The sequence below is a fragment of the Eptesicus fuscus genome, chromosome 7, assembly GCF_027574615.1.
Source record: "Eptesicus fuscus isolate TK198812 chromosome 7, DD_ASM_mEF_20220401, whole genome shotgun sequence".
Taxonomy (NCBI): Eukaryota; Metazoa; Chordata; class Mammalia; order Chiroptera; family Vespertilionidae; genus Eptesicus; species Eptesicus fuscus.
In genome coordinates, this window is record NC_072479.1 from 64,481,091 (window position 1) to 64,500,352 (window position 19,262).

At 39.8% G+C, this 19,262-nt stretch overlaps 1 protein-coding gene and 1 non-coding gene across 2 annotated transcripts in view; both read left to right on the forward strand.

Annotated features, from left to right (window-relative positions):
• The window catches only part of ADAMTS20 (ADAM metallopeptidase with thrombospondin type 1 motif 20), a 176,770-nt gene that overhangs the window by 24,527 nt on the left and 132,981 nt on the right, over window positions 1–19,262 (forward strand). The window lies entirely within an intron of this gene.
• Window positions 7,211–7,331, forward strand: LOC129149918 (small nucleolar RNA SNORA14). Its single transcript, XR_008556707.1, has one exon. It is a non-coding gene; the product is annotated as a small nucleolar RNA SNORA14 (small nucleolar RNA).

A 19,262-nucleotide genomic window follows, 5' to 3' on the forward strand; every position in this document is an offset into this window, starting at 1 on the left:
GTTTCCTATAGAAATGGCAAGTTTATGGGTTTCTTACTTAAATACCTCACAGCTACAGGAACCAGGCAGTTATCAGAAATGAGTGAAGTGGGGTGTCATTAGGACATCCAGGTAGCCACAGGTCAACGGAATATGTATGCTTGCCAAAGGTGCATTGGGAATGTGGGATCAGTTTTACCAGAACTTTGAATTTTATAGAGAAGTTAAAAATGTGTGTGGGAGGGGGAAATTTTGAAACGTGAGAGCTGAATTTGGCTTGTTAACTACCAATTTGCAATCTCTTATTTAATGATTTCTAAGGTCTCTGACACGTAAAAAAATTTTTTCTTTTAAAGTTGTGGGCAGAGGAAGAGGTGCCATCAATTAATCTAGAGACAGGGGATTATAAATATGGCCACGACCATGGCCAATATTTTCAACTATTAACTTGTTACTGGTGATTTTAAGAGTCAGCTCAAGCTTCTAAATACATATAGACATGACTCTAGAGATTTCCCTCTTCTGCCCACCCTTTGTTAAACTACTCTCTCAAAGATCACTTATGACCTACTTGCCAAAAGCAATATCTCTTATTGTTACTTCATTTTAGGGCAATTTTCCTTTTTTTTTTTTTTTGGCTTCTCTGATACACTTTGCTTCCAACTTTGCTGCTTTTCTTTCTTACTATTTCTCCCATTTCTCTTCCCGGTTGTTGTTACTGCTTTCCCATCTTCTAAGCATTTTTTTTTTCTTCTAAGCATTTTTTAAGTGTTCTTCTTAGCCACCATTTTACAACATTTTTATATAGAGTCTACATGATTTATTTTTTTCTACTTCCCTAATTTAACTACTCATTTAAATGCTACATATTTTAAAAATGATTTAACTTCAGCTTGTTTTAAGATTAAATCTCAGGTCTACAACTGTCTGATTCTCATGTTTCTTGGATGTCCCAGTGGCACCTAGAGTTAATACATCTAATCTGAAGCTATTGCCTCTCTTCACCTTCCTCTTCCCCCATACCCCTAAAAAGAAGCCTTTCTTCTTTTTGTGTCCAAATATCTATCTAAATTAAGCACCTTAAGTTAATTTTTGAAAAAATCCTACTCTATTAACTAAAGAAGACTGATTTAGATTTGAATAACAAATTTGCCTCAACTACTCAGGTCTGCCCTTTTGTTTTATTTGTTAATTAGTATTCTAAAGTGCATGAGTAGTTTAATTTTAAGGAGCTATTTTCAGTCTTATTGTATTAGTAAAGTTCTTAAGTTAAATTTTATCCCAAACCAAAGAAAAATCTTAAATGTGAAATTTGACCTATTAAGGTTTTGAGATTGTGAATCCTCTGGTATTAGAACTACCTCATAGCCCTCTGGCTGGTTTGGTTCAGTGGATAAAGCATCATTCCTTGGACTGAAGGGTCTTGAGTTTGATTCCCCATCAAGGGCACATACCTCGGTTGCAGGCTTGAGCTCTGGCCCTTGCTATGTCTCTCTCACATCGATGCTTATATAAAATAACCAAAACAACAACAACAACAAAAAACAACCTCATCTATATTATGAAAAACTCTATACTTTTCAAAGCACTCTTCATAGTCATAGCTCATCTATCCCTAGAGTAAGACTGTGAGATACAATCATCCTTAAATTACATTTGTTTTCTGTGAGGGGAAGAAACCCAAGGATGGTGTGACAGTTGTTTGTTCCATGCATACAGGTTTATCTTAGCTGACCTAGTTTGCCAATTGTACTGTTTGACATGATAATGAAATGGTATATGTATTTAATAATGCACTTCCAAGAGAAGAATCAATCTTTTCTATATGTTCCTTACTTTGTGTTGTCATTCTGTCATTGGCAAGCCCTAGAGCTTTGAAGTCCTATTTTATTTATGATTATACTAGGGTCCCTCGGCCTGGCCTGCGGGGATCAGTGGATCTCCCTGCCGCTGCAACCCAGCCTTACCCGCCAGCTCATAGGGCTCCAGCTTGCTGTTCATGTGGATCATGCATGGCACAAAGTAGTGCGTGAAGTGGCAGGCAGTCAGGGAGCAGGCCCCCTGAGCCATCTATCCACAGCATGCTCTGGGGAACAGCTGTAAGACTCTGCTGGGTGTGATTCTGCACAGACAAGGGTGCTCTGCCCCACAGTAGAAATTCTGAATTCCCTCTTCCTGAATAACTGCCCACAGCCACCCCAGATGCTCAACCTCAGTGCCAGGGCCCCTCAGAGTGTGTCAGAGCTCTGCACTGGCAAACTCACCTACACAGATGCGCATTTCCAACAGGCAGGCACCCTGAGCCCATCTATCCACAGGGCATTTGTGGGAGCCATTGTGAGCTCTCCCTGGGTGTGATCTTGGAAAAATGGGTGCACTCTCCCCTGGCAGTAGAAATTCTGAATTCACTCATCCTGGATACCTGCCCACAGATGCCTCAATTACGCAGCTACACTGCCAGGGCCCTTCAGAGTGCTTTAGTGTGCCTCACTGGCAAACATACCATGGGTGCTCCTGTGAGCCGCCACTGGGAGTGAGCTCCTAGCCACCACAGGTGCAGCAGCAAAAGCTGAGTCTGCCCACCCCACAACTACAGAACTCTGGACACCACAGTCACGCCTTTCCAGAGTGCAGGCCCCCTGAGCCCCATCACCCCAACAGACGGTTCCTGGGTGCCACTGTGAGTCCCCACTGGGCACGTGTGATTTCAATCAAGGGTGCAAGACAGCAAAAATTGGCACACCCATCTCCATGGCTGCTGACTTCTAGACACCGCAGTTGTGTCTCTCCAGCTCGAAGGCCTACATCAAGAGAACCCAAATAGATCAAATAGGGAGCTACACTAGATTACCAAGCCCAGGAGACCTGAGAGATTACACCAGTAGTACCATCCCCAAAAGAACCTGGGTAGCAAAGCAGTGGGATCTGCAATTAACCTTTTGCACTCGGATGTCGAGTGTGACTTGACACGGTTAGCATTGTGATTAAAGATTAAAATTACTCTTTGAATGTATCAATAATTTGAAATATAAAAAAATCCAAATAAATAAGTTTGTATGAAAAGAAACTCCAGTTTTTTTGTTTTTTAAAAATATTTTTTATTGATTTTTTTACAGAGAGGAAGGGAGAGGGAGGGAGAGCTAGAAACATCGATGAGAGAGAAACATCGATCAGCTGCCTCCTGCACACCCCCCACCGGGGATGTGCCCGCAACCAAGGCACATGCCCTTGACCGGAATCAAACCTGGGACCCCTCAGTCTTCAGGCCGACGCTCTATCCACTGAGCCAAACAGGTCAGGGCAACTCCAGTTTTTTATTCTACTGCCATGCTTTGTAAAATCTGGGATATTTAAAAAATTAAATCCCGAGTAGAATAAAGGAATCGAGAAAAAAGCAAGCGAGTGCAAAGGGTTAAACATTACAGGAAAATAGGGGAAGACAAAAAAAAGCAATCCCCAAAGGAAAGAAAAAGAGGAATCACCAGAAAGGGAGTTAAATGAAATTGAGGCTAGCAACATACCAGAGAAAGAATTCAGAGTAATGGTTCTAAGGATGCTCAAACGGCTGGATTACAAATACACACAACTCAATGAGAATTACAAGGAGCTGAATGAGAATGTCGTCAACATAAAAAGGAACCAAGAGGAGATGAAGAACGACATTGCTGCAATAAAGAACACAATGGAAGGCTTAAAGAGTAGACTAGAAGAGGCTGAGGACCGCATCAGTGAATTAGAAGACAAGGTAAGAAAAAACACACAAACACAGCAGCAACTGGAAAGAAGACTTAAAAAGCAAGTGGAGAGCCTAAGGGAGCTTTGGGACAACACAAAACGAAACAACATCCACATAATAGGGGTACCAGAAGGAGAGGAAGAGAAGCAAGGAATAGAAAACCTGTCTGAAGAAATAATGACAGAAAACTTCCCTGATATTGGCAAGAAAAAAAACATGCAAGTCCAAGAAGCACATAGAGTCCCAAACAAGATGAACCCTAAAAGACTGACACCAAGACACATCATAATTAAATTGGCAAACACCAACGACAAAGTAAGAATCTTAAAGGCTGCCAGAGAGAGACAGAAAGTTACCTACAAGGGTTCTCCTATTAGAATATCAACAGATTTCTCAACAGAAACACTCCAGGCCAGAAGGGAATGGAATGAAATTTACGAAGTGATGCAAAGCAAGGGACTGAATCCAAGAATACTATACCCAGCAAGGCTATCATTCAAAATTGAAGGTGGAATCAGGAGCTTCACAAACAAAAAAGGGCTAAGAGAGTTTATAACTACCAAGCCAGCAATGCAAGGAATGCTAAAGGGACTGCTGTAAAAAGAAGAAAGAGAAAGGCAAGAAGAAACACAAACATTAAAGAAAAATATGACAACAAACATGTACTTATCAATAATAACATTAAATGTAAATGGATTAAGTGCACCAATCAAAAGACATAGGGTAGCTGAATGGATAAGAACACATGACCCATATATTTTCTGTCTGCAAGAGACCCACATCAGAGCAAAGGATTCACACAGACTGAGAGTGAAGGGATGGAAAAACATTTTTCAGGCAAATGGAAATGAGAAAAAAGCTGGGGTTGTGATACTTATATCTGATAAAATAGACCGCAATGTAAAGGCCATAACAAGAGATAAGGAAGGCCACTTCATAATACTAAAGGGAGCAATTCAACAAGAGGATATAACTCTGATAAATATATATGCACCCAATACAGGATCACCCAAATACATAAAACAACTTCTGGAAAATATGAAGGGAGAGAATGATAGCAATACAGTCATAGTAGGGGACTTTAATACCCCACTGACACCACTGGATAAATCAACTAAACAAAAAATCAGCAAATAAACAGCAATCCTAATTGATATACTAGATCAGATGGACTTAATTGACATCTTTAGAACATTTCACCCCAAAGCTATAGAATATACATTCTTCTCCAGTGCACATGGAACATTTTCAAGGATAGACCACATATTAGGACACAGGCAAAGTCTCTTCAAATTCAAGAAGATAGAAATCATATCAAGCATCTTCTCAGATCACAATGGCATATAACTGGAAATCAACTACAATAAAAACAATCCCCCAAAAATCAAACACCTGGAGACTGAATAGCATGCTATTAAACAATGACTGGGTTACCAGAGAGATCAAAGAAGAAATAAAAAACATCATGGCAACAAATGACAATGAAAACACAACAATCCAAAATCTATGGGACACAGCGAAAGCAGTCTTGAGAGGGAAGTTCATAGCTCTACAAGCCTACTGCAAAAAACAAGAAACAATGGTAATAAATTATCTAACCCTACAACTCAAAGAGTTAGAAAGAGAGCAACAAGAAAAGCCCAGTGTAAGCATAAGGAAGGAAATAATAAAGACCAGAGCGGAGATAAACAACATAGAGACAAAAAAAAAAAAAAAAAAAAAAAAAAACACAATACAAAAGGTCAACAAAACCAAGAGTTGGTTCTTTGAAAGGATAAACAAGATTTATGAACCTCTAGCCAGGCTCACCAAGAAGCAGAGAGAGGACCCAAATAAATAAAATCAGAAATGAAAGAGGAGAAATAACAACAGACCCCACTGAAATACAAAGGATTGTAAAAAAAATATTATGAACAACTCTATTCCAACAAACTGGACAACCTGGAGGAAATGGACATATTCCTAGAAAAATACAACCTTCCAAAACTCAATCAGGAAGAATCTAAAAATCTCAATAGGCCAGTAACTATGGAAGAAATTGAAGCAGTCATTAAAATGCTTCCAGCAAACAAAAGCCCGGGGCCAGATGGCTTCACAGGGGAGTTTTACCAAACATTCAAGGAAGAACTAAAACCTATCCTCAGACTATTTCAGAAAATTCAAGAGGAATGAACACTTCCAAGCTCCTTCTATGAAGCCAGCATCACCCTAATACCAAAACCAGATAAAGATAACACAATGAAAGAGAATTAGAGGCCAATATCCCTCATGAACATAGATGCCAAAATCCTCAACAAAATTCTAGCAAATCGGATCCAGCAGTACATCAGAAAGATCATACACTATGACCAAGTAGGATTTATCCCAGGGATGCAAGGATGGTACAATATTCACAAATCACTAAACGTGATACATCACATAAACAAACTGAGAGATAAAAATCACATAGTCATATCAATTGATGCAGAAAAAGCATTTGACAAAATCCAACACCCTTTCTTGATAAAAACTCTCAGCAAGTTAGGAATAGAAGGATCATACCTCAACATAATAAAAGTCATATATGACAAACCCACAGCCAACATCATACTCAATGGGCAAAAACTAAAACCATTTCCCCTAAGAACAGGAATAAGACAGGGATGCCCACTCTTACCACTCCTGTTCAACATAGTGATGGAAGTACTAGCCATTGCGATTAGACAAGAAGAAGAAATAAAAGGCATCCAAATTGGAAAAGAAGAAGTAAAACTGTCCTTATTTGCAGATGACATGATACTGTACATAGAAAACCCTAAAGACTCCATCAAAAAATTATTAGACTTAATAAATGAATTCAACAATGTAGCAGGATACAAAATTAACGCCAAGAAATCTATGGCATTTCTATACACCAATAGTGAACTTACAGAAAGAGAGACTAAAAAAGCAATCCCATTTATCATCACACCAAAAAAATTAAGATACCAAGGAATAAACTTAACTAAAGAGGTAAAAGACCTATATGCGGAAAACTACAGGACACTGAAAAAAAAGATAGAGGAAGACAAAAACAGATGGAAGAACATACCGTGTTCATGGATTGGTATAATCAACATCATCAAAATGTCCATACTACCCAAAGCAATCTATAAATTCAGTGCACTTCCCATTAAAATACCAACGGCATATTTCACAGACCTAGAACGAACTTTCCAAAAATTCATCTGGAATAAAAAAAAGACCCCGAATAGTATTCCAAAGCCACTGTTCTCAAAACTGCCTGGTACTGGCACAAGAACAGACATATAGACCAATGGAATAGAATAGAGAACCCAGAAACCGACCAGAACCACTATGCTCAATTAATATTTGACAAAGGAGGCATGAACATACAATGGAGTCAAGACAGTCTCTTTAATAAATGGTGTTGGGAAAATTGGACAGATACATGCAAAAAAAATGAAACTAGACCACCAACTTACACCATACACAAAAATAAACTCAAAATGGATCAAGGACTTAAACATAAGACGGGAGTGCCGCCAGGATATGAGTGAATGCAACAGGAACCGCAGGGGAGTCCAAAGAGCTGCGCCTCCCGGTGGCTCAGCCTCATTTCAGACCTGTGACATCTTGAAAAAAACAAACAAAAAAAACATAAGACGGGAAACCATAAAAATACTAGAGGAATCCACAGGCAGCGAAATCTCAGACATATGCCGAAGCAATTTCTTCACTGATACCTCCCCTATGGCAATGGAAACTAAAGAGAAAATAAACAAATGGGACTACATCAAAATAAAAAGCTTTTGCACAGCAAAGGAAACCATCAACAAAACAACAAGAAAGCCCACTGCATGGGAGAACATATTTGCCAATGATATCACCAATAATTTTTAATCTCCAACATTTACCGGGAACTCATACAACTTAACAAAAGGAAGATAAACAACCCAATCAAAAAATGGGCAACTGACCTAAATGATACTTTTTGAAAGAAGACAGAAGGAAGGCCAAGAGACATATGAAAACCTGCTCAAAGTCACTAATCATTGGAGAGATGCAAATCAAAACAACAATGAGTACCATCTCACACCTGTCAGAATGGCTATCATCAACAAATCAACAAATGACAAGTGCTGGCGAGGATGTGGAGAAAAAGGAACCCTCGTGCACTGCTGGTGGGAATGCAGACTGGTGCAGCCACTGTGGAGAACAGTATAGAGTTTCCTCAAAAAACTAAAAATGGAACTCCCCTTTGACCCAGTGATCCCACTTCTAGGAATATATCCCAAGAAACTAGAAACACGAATCAGAAAGAACACATGCACCCCTATGTTCATAGCAGCACAATTCACCATAGCCTAAGTGTCTATCAGCAGACGAATGGATTAAAAAACTGTGGTACATCTACAAAATGGAATACTACGCTGCGGTAAAAAAGGAGTTCTTACCATTTGCCACAACATGGATGGAGCTGGAAAGCATTATGCTAAGTGAAATAAGCCAGGCAGAGAAAGAATATCACATGATCTCACTCATTTATGGAATATAATGAACACCATAAACTGATGAACAAAAACAGATCCAGAGACAGAGAAACATCGATCAGAACGTCAAACCTCAGGAAAAGTAGGGGACAGTTGGGGTAAGGGGGAGAGATCAACCAAAGGACTTATATGCATGCATATAAGGCTAATCAATGGACACAGACAACAGGGGGGTAAAGGAATGCATTGGGGGTGGGGGTGGAGAGTAATTTGGGAATAAGGACACATATGTAATACCTTAATCAATAAAGAAATTAAAAAAAATCCTTTGCTCTAAATGTGTTTATTTAAATACTTAAGGTACTCTCCACTTACTGAGATTAAAATGTGAATGGAGTCATTAGTTTTTAGCTCTTTTGCCAATTGTATCTTATTACAGACTCTTTACTGAAAATTTCTATTCAATTGTTTTATAATTTGTATTTTATTCTCCTGTGGTTAATGTACTTGCTCACAATGTAATAATATTAAGAGTGTAGGCTTTGTCACCACTGTTCAAAGACTATCTAACAACTTAGGGGACATATTTATTCTTTCTGCATATAATTTACACTATCTTGCATTGCTTTTAAATTTGTTATATGCCTGTGCTATCCCTCCTATTAATTTTAAGATTTTGTGTTCATGTTTCTTAAAGTAAAAGGTTACATTTTATTTCATTTTTCACATTCTTTTTTAAAATATATATTTTTATTGATTTCAGAGAGGAACGGAGAGGAAGAGAGAGAGAATCATTGATTGGCTGCCTCCTGCATGCCCCTCACTGGGGATTGACCCTGAAACCAGGGCATGTGTCCTGACAGGGAATTCAAACATGACTTCTTGGTTCTTGATGCTCAACCACTGAACCATGCTAGCCGGGTGAAAGGCTTATGTTATAAAGGGATTATTCATTTTGTTGGATAAAGAAAAGACTGGTAGAACAAGGGCATAAGCAAAGAGAGTTAGGAGGATACTGAAATAATCATGTTGAGAAATGATGAGGTCTTGAATCAGGGTGGTAGCCATGAAGTTAGTGAGAAGTGGCCTGACACTGTCCGTTTTGATGATCAAACTGATAGGTGGGTGGGTGAGGGCAGGAGTTGAGGTTGAGAGTAAGAGAGTTGTCACAGAGTATTCGAAGATGGTTCTCCCTTTCCTCCCAGGGCAACTGGAAAGATGGAGTTGTCATTTACTGAGATTGGGGAGTCTGTGGGAACCACAAACTTAGGAAGGAGTATCAGGAGTAGGTTTTGGACATTTTAAGTTTGAGGTGCCAATTAGAAATCTAAAGGGAGGAAAAGTCAAGTAGACAATAGAATACATGAGTTGGAAGGTCATTATGGTGGTCTGAGCTTGAGATAACAATTTAGGAGTTAGAATATAAATTATATTTAAAGATAGAAGGCTGTTTGAAGTTTTATAGGGAATGGATTAGATATAGAAGAGAAAAATGTCCAAGGATTAACTATGGGGCATGTCAATGTTTAGTAGTTGGAGAGATGAGGAGAAAATTAGGAGATTGAAAAGTGGAGGCAAGGGGGATAGTAAGACAATTGAGAAATTTATTCCCCAAAGCCTAGTGAAGAAATATTTTCAATAAGGTAGGACTAATTAATTGGCTAAGTTGTATTGAGAATTCAAAGACCATGGTTTGGAGCTGATTATTGAAGTTTGCAAACTAGGAATGATCGGTGACCTTAAATGTTGTGTGGTTTAAAATAGGTTCAAGAATATTTGTATGAATAAAAGTTATAAAACTAAGATATTATAAAGGACAGTTAGATGAACTATCTTTAGGCCTCTTTATTGGGACTAATCCTGTTGTGAAAACCTTCATTTTAAAAAGGCGATATATTAAACTTTGAGATATAGCATTAAATAAAATGAAATAAAATACTTGTTTGAAAAAGGAACTCAATGTATCAATTTCAAACTTTGATTATTTCTTTTGAAAAATCCAAAAATAGTGAACTTCATAAAACTATCAAAACATAGTCAATGAAACCTAATTTTGTAAAAGTTAATTGAAATATTTCATAGGAATTAAAAATGTTTAGTGAATATAACATTTATTCAGATAAGTATCCCTGCCTGTGGATCTGCTTTAGACATTGTCGTTTCTTCCTCTGGCCTATTTTAACTCATTGCGCCAAAACTGCCTTAAAATATTATAGCTCTACTAGAGGCCCGGTGCACGAAATTCGTGCATGGGGGGGGGAAGGGTGGGGGGTATTCCTCAGGCCAGCCTGCACATTCTCCAATCTGGGACCCCTCAAGGGATGTCGACATCCCTCTCACAATCCAGGACTGCTGGCTCCCAACTGCTCGCCTGCCTGCCTTCCTGATTGCCCCTAACCTCTTCTGCCTGCCAGCCTGATCACCCCCTAACCACTCCCCCACCAGCCTGATTGATGCCTAATTGCTCCCCTGCCAGCCTGTTCACCCCTAACTGCCCTCCCCTGCAGGCCTGGTCACCCCTAACTGCCCTCCCCTGCAGGCCTGGTCCCCCCCAACTGCCCTCCCCTGCTGGCCATCTTGTGTCCACATGGGGGCAGGATCTTTGACCACATGGGGGCAGCCATATTGTGTGTTGGAATGATGGTCAATCTGCATATTACTCTTTTATTAGATAGGATAGAGGCCTGGTGCACGGGTGGGGGCCAGCTGGTTTGCCCTGAAGGGTATACCGGATCAGGGTGGGGGTTCCCTTGGGGTGTGGGGCGGCCTGGATGAAGGGCCTGTGGTGGTTTGCAGGCCGGCCATGCCCCCTGGCGACCCAAGCTGAGGCCCTGGTATCTGGAATTTATTTACCTTCTACAATTGAAACTTTGTAGCCTGGAGGGGAGCCAAGCCTCCTGCTTGCTCCGTGGCCGGCAGCCATTTCTTTTGGGGTTTGTGTTCTATAATTGAAACTTTGTAGCCTGGAGTGGAGGCCTAGGCCAGCCAGGGCTGCAGAAGCTTTGCTTCCTCCATTGCGGGGGGCAACCCTAGCCTCCTGCTCTTTCCAGCTCAGTGGCTGCTGCCATTTCTGTTTGGATTTGTTTACCTTCTATAATTGAAACTTTGTAGCCTTGAGTGGAGGCTTAGGCCTGCAATGGCAGGCAGAAAGCTTGGCTTCCTTTGTTACTGGGGAAACCCAAGCCTCCCTCCTGCTCCCTGTGGCTGTAGCCATCTTGGTTGGGTTTATTTGCTCCTGATTGGCTGGTGGGCGTGGCTTGTGGGTGTGGTGGAGTTAGGGTCAATTTGCATATTACTCTTTAATTAGGTAGGATTGTAAGTCTTGAAATGTAGTAGAAGAAGCCCTTGGCTTTGTTCTTCAAGATTATCTTGGTTATTCTTTTTTTAAAATTACAGTTGACATTCAATATTATTTTATATTAGTTTCAAGTGTATTGCATATGGTTAGACCCTAAAATTTCCAAAGTGGTCTCCCTGATAATTCAAGTGCTCAGTTGGCAACATACATTGTTATTACAATAGTATTGACTATATTCCCTATGCTGTACTTTACATCCTCATAACCATCTTGTAACTATTAATTTGAACTTCTTAATCCCTTCACTTTTTTCACCCAGTCCACAATACCCACTCCCATCTTGCAGCCATCAGTTTGTCTTGGATATTCTTGAACCTTTGCATTTACATATAAATTTTAGAATCAGCTTGTTGGTTTCCATAAAAGGAAAATAATATGAATGAATTTTATTGACTCTATAGATTAATTTGGTGAAATGACATCTTTAAAATGTGTCTTCCAACCCATCAATATGGTATATTATCCATTTTGCCTTAATTTCCCACATTATTTATATTTCTTCCTGGATATTTAGTCAGTTTTTAATTGTAAGTGATCTGTTATTTAACCCTTTGCACTCGCTTGCTTTTTTCTCAATTCCTGCTACCAATGCTAACCGTGTCAAGTCACACTCGACATCCGAGTGCAAAAGGTTAAAACTAGAGTCCCAGTGCATGAATTCGTGCATGGGTGGGGTCCCTGGGAGGGTTAGGGGGGAGGGAGGCCAGGAAGTGATCGGCCCTCCGGGTGGGTGGTGGGATGCCTTTGCTGGCCCAGGATCCGGATCCATCCCACTGATGTTCGAGCCGGTTGTCAGAAGCCTCCTGGCAGCCGCTTTTATATCCTTTCTTCCTTGTGGAGTGTCTAGGGAGGGGAAGCGGCCTCGGCCTCGGCCTCGGCTGACTTCCAGGAGGCAAGCGACACTGTTGGGATCGTGCTAGCAGCATTCGTCCGTTGGTGCTTGGCCTATTCTCTGGAGATTGGACCTACAGGACTACTGAGGGAGTGAGTGGCTGCTCTGGGCTGGTGGGCCGCCAGGACGGGTCCATCAGCTGAACGGCGCTCCCGCTGTGGGAGTGCACTGACCACCAGGAGGCAGCTTGTGTGTTGAGCATCTGCCCCTTGGTGGTCAGTGTGTGTCATAGTGACTGGTCATTCAGTCGTTTAGGCTTTTATATATATATAGATTGCATTTTTGAATTATTACTTCTACATACAGATGCAGGGATTTTTCTTATATTGAACTTATGTTCAACTTTGCTCATATATTCTAATAGTTTATGTATTGATACTTTTGGATTTTGTATGTGAACATCATGTAGACAGTTATTTTTTCCCTTCTAATCTTTCAATCTTTTATTTATTTTTCTTTATTGCACTGACTAAGACTTCTAAAACAACAGTGAATGAAAATGGCAGTAGTGAAAATTCTTACCTCATCATGAATTTTAAAAGGAAAGCTTTCAACCTTTTTTGATATAGACAATGTCTGTTGGTTTTTCTTAGGTGCCCTTTAGATGATTAAGGAAGTTCCCCTAAATTACTAGGTTAATAATTTTTATTATGAATGGATACTGAATTTTATCAAAACCCTTTTCCTCTGCATGAGGCGAACATGTATTTTTCCCTTTGTTCAGCCAATTGATTTTCACATGGCAAGTCCACCTTGGGTTCTCACCATTTGTATATCAATGTTTATGAGTGAATTTGGTTTAAATTTTTCTCTGGTTGTATAGGAAAAGAGCAAAGAAAATTAGTGCCTATTGGAAGAGACTGATTAAAATAATGGGCCATAGTATGTGGGCTGCATAAGGATGTTATCATTTTTATTTTATACACTCAATAGCCTTTTAGATTTACTCATCAGGTAAAGGACAGAAGTGAAAAATAACTCAATATATTTATGAGGAGCAATAAAATGTGAAACTTTCTATCTAAGGTATTAGATCATTAATCAGCCATATAGCTCATTTTATAGTTTTCCTCTGGTTGTTCTAGCAAACACAACTTAATTGCAAATGCTTAGTGAAGTAAATGTTAATCTCTGGCTCCCTCCTGCTTAGCCATGTGATGCTTTCCTCCTGAAGAGGAAGCAAAGATTTTAATTATTTGCAATTAGAATCTGATTCAGTATTGCAGCATTCAAAAGCAGCCCTATTTAAAGACACGGAGACAGACGGGGCTGCTCTCACAATGAGTACGCATGCCAGGGAAAGCTGCACAAGGATGATGATGGTCCATATTCCTCACTTGGGGAAGATCATTACTGCGGGAGTGAGAGTCGGGCCCATTGCCAGGTCAGGCGACAGACACACTATTTCATGGAGAGAACATCCAGACCTCTGGATCTCCCCCGAGCAGGCTGCTTCCGTGGGCTTTTCTTCCTTGGAAGAGAGCCAGACCTCCGAAGGGGAAAAACTCCCTCAGTCTGACCTGCGAGTCTGTAGTCTGCAACTTCTTTTGTATATACACAAATGTGCCTGGATGTTAGATGAACATGGTGGTAAGATTGACAAAAACATTCTTTTAAAAGGTGGTGTTTTATTCTGCGCTGTAGTAGCATAAAATCAAATAACAAAATGCCCACTTGAAAATAAAAGTTCAATCTATCAGTGATCTTAGAGTTTGATTTTTTCCTCACTTTTGTCAAAAACTAAAAAATAGTGCCCTTGATAAAAGCTGACAAAAGCAATGTGGACAAAAACTGATTCCACAATAAAGATATTAATGCTACTATGATAACATAGTATTTTTATTTTTAACATTTTATATTCATTTAGTGAGGGCTTTTAATTAGAACTAAGCTTTTCAATGTTAAATTTATTTTGGAAAATACTTTTTTCTTATTTTTTAAAATCTGTTAAGCAAATATTAATAGTTAGAAGAGTATTTCACATGAGAATTCTATTTTCAGTCAAAAGCTGTTTTAGGAATTACAGGAGCTGGAGAAGTCAATTATAATGGCTGGAGTAACATTAGAATAAAGAGTGAGTTAGAGTCTAAGCTTAGATTACATTTTAGATTTTTATGAGTTATAACTTAGTTTTAAAAATACTCAATAAAAATAACAGAAGTTATCGTTAATAACATAATAGGAAATGCTCACTGATTTAAACAAGTTACTTTGTGTGGAAAAATAGTCTTATACCAAAACTTGAATTGATAGAGCAAATAGAGAGATTATAATATTTGTAAATTCCCACTTGAAACTGACTTTGCATTTTGAGGGTGCTTAGTACTTAAAAGGACCTCAAAGCATTTTGGGAATTATTACACATACGTGAGGCAGATTGTCAGATAATGTGGGAGCTCTTCTAGCTCAGGAGCAACCTTGTGAAAGTCTGGAGAACAAAGGGAGTTATATTTTCTGTTAAATCATAGTAAGTGGATATATTTTAGAAATGAACTGCCCTGAAGGCTCATCAAAAATCCTATCTAATAAAGAGGGAATATGCTAATTGACCCTCACGCTGTCGCAAAGATGGTGGCGCCTACAGCCAATAAGGAGGGAATATGCTAATTGAATGCTATGCCCTCAAAGATGGTGGCGCCCGCAGTCAATAAGGAGGGAATATGCTAATTGCTGCCACGCCCTCAAATATGGTGGTGCCTACAGCCACAAGATGGTGGCATCTAGTCCCCTCAGCCCCGCCGGGGCAGCAGGCAGCGGCACGACCAGGCCAGCCCCGCGCGCCTGCCTCCGGAGTCCCCCAGTCCTCTCAGCCCCCCAGCCACCCAGGGCCAGCCCGAGGTGCAGGCAAACCTCAGATGTCGGCTGCCCAGTCGCCCAAGGCTGCCCAAGGCTCAGGTAACCAGGGCTGGCCGAGGCTTGCGCTGCCAGCAGGGGCAGCAGCAGAGGTGTGATGGGGGCGTCGCCTTCCCCTGATCGCTGGGTCACCTCCCACCCCTGAGGGCTCCTGGACTGCGAGAGGGGGCAGGCTGGGCTGAGGGACCCCCACCTCCAGTGAATGAATTTTCATGCACCAGGCCTCTAGTCTATATATATAAAACCCTAAGTGACTGGTCAATTGTTCGACCAGTTGACCATTTGACCAGTTGCTATGATGTGCACTGACCACTAGGGGGCAGGTGCTCAACGCAGAAGCTGTCCCCAGGTGGTCAGTGTGCTGCCGCAGAGAGCATGCCGCTCAGCTTACTGACGGGTGCCAGACACTGGGCTCACAGCTGGTGAGCACAGTGGGGCCAGGATGAGCGGGAGCAGCACAGTGCCTGGCTCGGGCTCCTCCCTGGTTGCCTGCTGCTTCATGCACTACTACATCCCTCGGTGGATGTCGGACTGCCAGTTTCTGCTGGATTCCTGCAGGCTAGGATTGGGCTGAAACTGGCAGTCCGACCTGAGGGGCCCCGGATTGTGAGAGGGCGCAGGCCAGGCTTAGGGACCCCACTGGTGCAGGTATCCATGCACCAAGCCTCTAGTAACAAGATAAGATAGGTAGGTAGAGTCTTGTACTGTTTCAGTTTTAATAACGTTAAGCTATATTCTAACTTCAGCAGCCACACACACTTGCAAAATAAGCTTACTAGATGTGCTAAGCATGAATTCTGAATAACTGATTTTTTTTTTAAAGAAAGAATTTACCTTATAAGATTTTAAAACATCTTTTCAAGAAGTACTAGAGTGGGAGTTTGGAGTATCACATTGTTATATGTACAATTGTCCATCTAAAGTCACCTAACTTTTATTATTTGGCTAGTTTGTCTTAGTCTCATTTTGCTTAGATTTTCTGACAAAGAATAGGATTTGAAGATGTGGAAAGCACTTTGCAAAGTGCAAAGGGATACACAGTTCCCCTTCTATACTCTTCCAGTGGAGAGGTTGGGAAGCCAAAAGCTGGAAAGAGACAGCTAGTGAATATTTCTTCTCACCTAAGAAAGAAATGTTAACAGTTTTGAATTTATTAATGAATGTGTGCTTATTTTCAACTCATGATCTGAGCAAGAATCCTTGATTCAGCTTATTAGGCAAATCTATCTTACATATCTTTAGAGCAATCCCCCTGGGTTGGATTCTTGAGAATGTGGAAGAAAGGGTATTTACTCTGTAATACTTGACCAGTGTGCTCTTTGCCCTTTTAGCACACTTTGCAAAAGGAACTAGAATTTCTTATTGGATGTAGGAATAATGGGAGTAATTTGGGAGGTTTCCAGTGCCCTCCTTTTTTTCTTTTTTTTCTTTTAAGGCCATTAGAGTGATAGGACAGTAGCAGATTTTTCTCAAGTCTGTGCATCGTAGAGCTAAATGTATTTATATCCATGGACAACAGTGTGGTGATTGCCGGGAGGAGGTGATTGGGGGAAGTGGAGGAGGGTATGGGGGGAAATAGTGATGGATGGAGATTTGACTTGGGGTGGTGAACAAACAATACAGTGTATAGATGATGTATCGTAGAGTTGTGCACTTGATACCCATATAATTTTTTAACCAGTGTTATCCCAATTAATTTTTTAAAAAGGGGGGAAAAAGAAATAGAAAAAAATGTGCAGGGGAAAAAATAAATGGATTTATATTCAAATCTTGACTCAGCTCTATATTTCTGTAATGCAAGGAGAACTAGACCCATATTTTCATGAATATGAGTAGCTAGTTCCTCTTTTAGTTTTGGAGGAGGCAGCATTTTCCATTATGATCCTGCTTACTAAATTCTTCACATTCTACATGTATTACCACATATGACCTTTAGAAGAGTCATGCAATGTAATAACTGATATTGAGGAAATCTGAATTCATTTCTTTGTTATGCCACTTAGTTGGTGGCTGATGAAATTTCATGTAACCTGTGTCACATCCGTTTCAAAATCTGCACTGTAATAGTGACTGATTCAGGGATGCAATAAGGACTAATGATGTAATGATTCTTTTATGTTGTTTCAAGTTTCAGCTGACCACAGGCAAGTCCACAATCTTCTGCACAATTAGTAGCAGTAGGTGCAGTTCTAATTATTAACTTGTGAATGTCTTTAACATGAAGCATTTTATAAGCTCTGTGCCACAATTCTGTAAGAGTGGTTGAGATTTCTAATAATATTGACCAATCATAGAGGACTATAGATTTTCAGAAGTTTTGCCATAGAATACTGTTGTTTTAAAAACTTAATAGGTTCCAAATTATATTTTATTAAGTGACCATGGACAGTTTATTTAACCTTCCTGTTCCTCATTTTCTTCATGTACAAAGTGAGAATAATAATATCTACATTATAGAGTTGTTAATAGTAAAGAAGATAATTTAAATGAAGTGTACCAGTACTTGGTACATAGCAAACACTCATTAAGTACTGTGTTTGTTATTGGCAATAGTAGTATTAGTAACAAAATTCAATGTGGCAATATAGGGCATATAATAAATACAGAAAACAGTTTAAATAATAAGAAAACATAAGTTAGGTTTCACAGTATATCTGATATGATTGTTTATTTCAAAGCACAGCCAGTTCTTTGAGCTGGGAGTCTTGTTGAGCATTTAACAAGTGGTTTGAAATGTTGATAGTCTAGAACAGGGATGTGGAATATCCAGTCCATAGGCCGTATAAGGCCCGAAAAATCATTTGGTCTAGCATGGCCAAGGCTATAAGGGTGAGTTAATTAAATATCTGACCAAATATAGCAAGCACATTTTTAAGTTGATAATTTTGTATGGCCTGCAAGTGATGTTAATAAATATCCAAGTGGCCCTGGGCAGAGAAAAGGTTCCCCACTCCTGGTCTAGAATATGCTTCATTTGATTTAATGCCCTCATGTTTAGAATGGGTGGTTACATGCTATTGGACAGGTATAAAATCTGTTTTCTCATCTGGTGAAATACAGAGTATTAGTATCAATTCTGGCCTCTACAGAGACCAGAAGGAATTTTATATTTCATATCAGGAAAATCCAAGGCAACCTCTTCATCTTTGGATTGCTGTGGTTGTATATTACAATTAGTATTACACTTACCTTGAAGTTCTGGTCTGATAAACCTTCCTTTGCCTTGTTCCTCAGTATATTCATTTCTTCAGTCTCCCTCTCTCTCTTCCTTTTACCCATCTCCCAACTTTCATCATTCTGTCTTTCTTCCTCTTAATCCTTTTTGCTCCTTTTCATCAACATTTATTGAGCACTTACTAGGGCAGGACACATTGTCCAACAGTGCTCTCAGTATTTAGAGGGTTTATAGCTTGATGGTAGTGGTGGTGATGAGCATGTTTAGTGGTGAGCTGGTGGTGGTCAGGGGTTTGAACTTCATCTTATGGGCAATGAGAATCCATGGAAATTAAGGTGAGATAAAAGATATATTCTTAAAAATTAATCTTTTCTGGATGTAAACATAGGATGAACAGGAGGGATAAGAGACTGAAGATGGTGAGACTATTTGGGAGACTTTATGTCTAATTTTGCACTCATGATTCTAATAATAGGTGAAAAAGACCTGAATGAATTTAGAGGCAAGGGCATTGTTGACAACAGGTGCAATATTAGGGATGTTTTGAAGGAGAAATGGAAAAAACTTGGTGACCATATACAAAGAATAAAGAAGAACCCCATGGTAATATACAGTTTAGTATTAGTTATGGATATTAGGAGATTATTGCTCATAGTTGTAGAAATAGGGAAACTGGGAATAGGAGAAGAAAATGATATATTGAGTTTTGTCAATTTTGAGTATGAGGTGCTGATAGGATTTTCAAGTGGAATTATGGGCTTCTAATTATATTCTATAACATTTTTTTCCACAAAGCA